Source organism: Labeo rohita, chromosome 5 (assembly GCF_022985175.1).
Source record: "Labeo rohita strain BAU-BD-2019 chromosome 5, IGBB_LRoh.1.0, whole genome shotgun sequence".
Classification (NCBI taxonomy): Eukaryota; Metazoa; Chordata; class Actinopteri; order Cypriniformes; family Cyprinidae; genus Labeo; species Labeo rohita.
Genome location: NC_066873.1, coordinates 44,643,112 through 44,648,155, shown reverse-complemented (window position 1 = coordinate 44,648,155; position 5,044 = coordinate 44,643,112). Strand labels below are relative to the sequence as shown.

At 37.3% G+C, this 5,044-nt stretch overlaps 1 long non-coding RNA gene across 1 annotated transcript; it reads right to left on the bottom strand.

The window, feature by feature from the left end:
- Positions 1–749: 749 nt before the first annotated feature.
- On the bottom strand, positions 750–2,683 carry LOC127165494 (uncharacterized). The gene is made up of 2 exons (XR_007827791.1): positions 2,402–2,683; positions 750–2,230 (listed from the first exon to the last, which is right to left on the bottom strand). It is a non-coding gene; the product is annotated as an uncharacterized LOC127165494 (long non-coding RNA).
- Positions 2,684–5,044: the final 2,361 nt, after the last annotated feature.

The window sequence follows — 5,044 nt, the reverse complement described above, 5'->3', positions numbered from 1 at the left end:
TGTGGAACAGGAAGCTTGATTGGAGCCCATAGTTGAGAGCAGGGTCACGTGAGGTCACGTCACATCCTGAGAAGAGGACAGTATGTCCTACTCAGAGTAATGTTTCACCTAAAACTAAAAATTATGTCATTACTTATTCTCTTTCATAAAGGAAGTACACTGCAAAAAATCTGTGCAAGTTACAGGAAAAAAAATGCCAGAATTTTACCCTAAAAAATACAAATGTATGGACTCAAATTTACAGTTTTTTACCTTTATAATATACTGACAACTGACAATGTTTTTATAAAAAAAATATATAATATATATATTTGAATATTTAAGTGCATTTTCCTGGTTATTTTTTCTCCCAAAACTCCTTAAAAATGTATTTATAATTATTATTTATTATATTATGTTATGTTATTTATATTATTTTATTTTTTGATTATTATTTATTTATTGCATTTAATGCAAAAGTACTTACACATATATATATATATATATATGTATATATATATATACACTGTATACTATAAATATATATATAAATTTTAAGATACATTTATATATTATTTTTTGATTAATTATTATTTATTTATTGCATTTAATACAAAAGAAGCAAAAGTAGCTTGTGAAGTAAATACTAAAAAAAAAAAAAATACAATAAGCCATAATTGTAAAACTGAAATAATGCAATAAACATTGATTTAACAACATAAGATGTTACATAAGACCTAATGTACATATCTGATTAAAGAAAAATGTCAATTTATGTTTTTACACTGTAAATTATAAGATGGAAAAATATTTTTCATTTATATTGTGCTGGTTTCTGATTAATATCTTGTGTTCTACAGAATAACTACAGTCGATTAGGTTTGTAATGACTCACTTTAAAAATGTTTGAGTAAGCCATGCCCAAATTTGGTCTTGATAACACTGTCTGTGTTTAATTTCATTTGTATTCTATCAGGCGATTACCAGCATTAATATTGATTCTGCAGGTATGGTCATATTTATTGATCAGTCTGTGTTTTATTTGAGAGATTCAAACTTTTGTTGAGGATCTGAGGTGAACGGAGCTGCTGGGCTTCACTGTCGGGGAGGACATGTTTTCAAAATCCAGCTTCTCATGTCTGATAGAAGTTCAATCAAAAGCACCCAAACATGTTGTTCATTTGTTTTGTCACTCATCCAAGCGGGTTCCTCAGCTGTCTGTTGGCGAATATTCCCGGCCATTGTTTTCCTCAAAATAGTTTCTTAGTTCACGGTGACCGTGATCAATACAGGGACCGGGTGACCGAAGAAATACTTGAGGAATTCCTCAAGTCATTCCACTGCAATTGTGTTCATGAGTTCAGCCGGTTTGACTTCTGTTGACAAGTTTTCTGTGAAGCAGACATGCTATTTGATTGTATTGCTAATAATTTAAGACTAGTAAAGTTGCGTTTGCATTCATTAAGAATGCAGGACTAGATTTAAAGGGACAGTTCACATTCTGTCATCGTTTACTCTGCCTCATGTCATTCCAAATCATGAATGTCAGTGGAGTGGATGTTATTAGGACGGCAGCGTTCTTCAAAATATCTGACAGAACTTCCAATTTTCAGTGAACTATCACGGATGATTTAGGCACGATTTGAAATTGTCCGTCTGCTGTTCTTTATCCATCCATCCATCCATTGTTTGTTCTATCAGTATATCCATCTATCACATCCATTCATGCATCCTTCCATCAATCTGTTGATCATTCCATCCATCTACAGTATCTGTTGATTCATCCATCCATTTGTTTTCTGTTGTTCTATCATTCTATCTGTCCATCTTTTTGTCATTTCATCTATCATTATGTTATTCTTTCCATCCATCCATTTATTACTTTCTTTGTTCTATCATTTTTTAATTGTTCTGTCATTCTAGCCATCTATTCATCTTTGTCATTTCATCTATCATTCTGTCATTCTATCCATATATCCATTCATAATTTTTCTAATGTTCTTTCTAATGTTCTTTGTCGGTTCATCCATCCATTGTTTTGTTTATCATTCCTACATGATGAATGGCTTGTCTTGTTTTTAAAATAGACAGTAACCTTTAGTTTATGTCCCAGCCAAGAACTGCGATTTACTAGTGGATACTAGTCAGTGGCAGCTGGTATTAGTGGGAGGGGCGTTCTCATTCTGGAGAGCGTTTGATTGGACAAATATTTGTATACACCCCTGATCATCAATATTTGTGGACAGTTTTCCTAGAAGAGAAATGCTGTGAATTGTACATACATTTACCAGCTGAAAGTTGACAGAAATGGACTAGATGAGGATGGAAAGCCACAAACTCAAAACAGTTCCAATTTTATTGGATCTTTTCAATTGGAAGTTATTTGAAGTATTTTTTACTAAAAAAAGTTAAAGATACTGACTGAGAAGTAGATATTTTGCAGTGATGAATGTACCGTGAGAACAGTAACAGTAAGTCCAGGCCGAGACGGCACATGAGTCCGAGTTTGACTGTCCTACTTTCAGCCGCTCTTTGTGGTGCTTTATATAAGTTTTATTTTGGACGGAGTGGGCCGTACCGCAGGCAAAGTAGCTTCCTGTTGATTTTAATTGTTGCATCCCTCTCCGAGCCTTTGCTCTTCAGACCGGCTCCAGATACGAGCTCTGATCTGAGATCAGCTGCACTCGTGTTCATCATCACAGCGTGTGTGGACAACACAGGCCTCAGATCAGGAGTGTGTGTGTGACGGCAGATCTGGTGATGTTGTTTATTTATAAGTCTTGGCACTGTAGACGTTCGGTTGCAAAGACCAGAACACCATGTGTGTCAGGTCACCTTCGCTGAGTCGTTCTGTGCGTGTGTGCGTGCACGTTTATGTACTTCTGTTGCTGACATGTGCGGTATGAAGTGTGTGTAAATGAGTGTGAATTATTGCGGAGTCAGTCTGTGGGCAGCTGGCCTCCTCTCTCCTCTCAGCCCTGTTTATATTGGTGTGTTTGCTGAGGCATGCTTTACTAGTACTATCACTCCAGCCGCAGAACCTGATTTTACCAAGTCCGACACGTTCCTGGATCAACATCTTTGTTGACCCTGGAACAACATTGTGATTAACCAATCAGATGTGAAAAAACAGTTGATAGTTTTTGTGAAGTTTTGGCTTACAATCAGTGTTTGGTGCTTGTACATTAGCATCATTCATCTATCGTTTCCTCTGATTTTAGGGATTACTCATTGGTAAGGTTAGGTTTAGGTGTAGGGATGTGGTCAAGATTAAATTTTTGGATTAAAATGTTGTTCCAGGGTCTAACTCAGCAAAATCAGGACATGCCACTCCAGTACGCTCTGGATCAAATCACTAACACAAAGTTTTAAACTTTCAGGAAGTTGAAGTGGAAATTGAATTGGAATTTATGACAGGAATAGGAATTTAAGTGTAATTCAGAACAATTCATCACAGATGCATTCTGGGAAATGTGTTCTTCTACACTGATTCAATTTTAATTTATTGGTGATGAAAATAGTGATGAAATTTCTAGCAGATCTGTCTGTCCGTCTATCTATCCATGCATCCATCATCCATCTATTTATCCATCCATCCTTCTATCATTTATTCATCCATCCATCCTTATGTCCGTCCGTCCGTCCATCCATCCATCCATACATCCCTACGTCCATTCGTCCATCCATCCATCAATCCATACGTCCGTCCATCCATCCGTCCATCCATTCATTCATCCATGTATCAGTCCATACATCTGTCCATCCATTCATCCATCATCTATTCATCCAGCAATCCATCCATCCATACGTCCATCCCTATGTCTATCCATACGACTATCCATACGATCATCCATCTATCTATTCATACATCATTATCTATTCATCCAGCAATCCATCCATCCATCCATTAATCCATCCATACATCCATACGTCCGTCCATCCATCCCTACATCATCTATCCATACATACATATGTCCATCCATCATTTATCCATCCATCCATCCATCCATCATCTTTTCATCCATCCATGTCTATCCATCCATCCAACCTTGCGTCCTCCATCCATCCATTCATCCATCTTTCCATCATCTATTTGTCATCAATCATCCATCCATCCATACGTCTATCCATGCCTCCTTACGTTCTTCCTTCCATCCATCCACCTATCAACTAATCATCATCCTTCTATCCTTCCATCATCTATTCATCCATCAATCCATCCTTCCATACGTCTATTTATCCATCCATACGTCTATCCATCCATACATACATCCGTCTGTCCATCCATCATCCCTCCATCCATCCATCCATCCATCCATGCATGCATGCATACATACATACATACATACATCATCTATTCATCCATCAATCATCCATCCATTCATCCATATATCAGTCCATACATCTGTCCATCCATTCATCATCTCTATTCATCCAGCAATCCATCCATCCATACGTCTATCCATGCATCCATCCATCCATTCATCCATCCATACATACATCCATATGTCCGTCCATCCATCCATCCATCCATCCATCCATCATCTTTTCATCTATCCATACGTCTATCCATCCATGTCCGTCTGTTCGTCTGTCCATCCGTCCGTCCATCCATCCAATCCTTCCATCATCTATCCATAAATACATACATACATACATATATACAAATGTCCGTCCATCCATTCATCTATCCATCATCCATCCAACCTTGCATCATCCATCCATCCATTCATCCATCTTTCCATCATCTATTCATCATCAATCATCCATCCATCCATGCGTCTATCCATGCCTCTTTATGTCCTTCCATCCATCTATCCATCCATCAACTAATCATCCATCCATCATTCTATCTTTCCATCATCTATTCATCCATCAATCCATCCTTCCATATGTCTATTTATCCATCCATACGTCTATCCATCCATCCATCATCCATCCTTTCTTCTATCCTTCCATCATCTATTCATCTATCAATCCATCCATACGTCTATCCATCCATACATACATCCGTCTGTCCATCCATCATCCATCCATCATCTATCCATCCATCCATCTATATGTC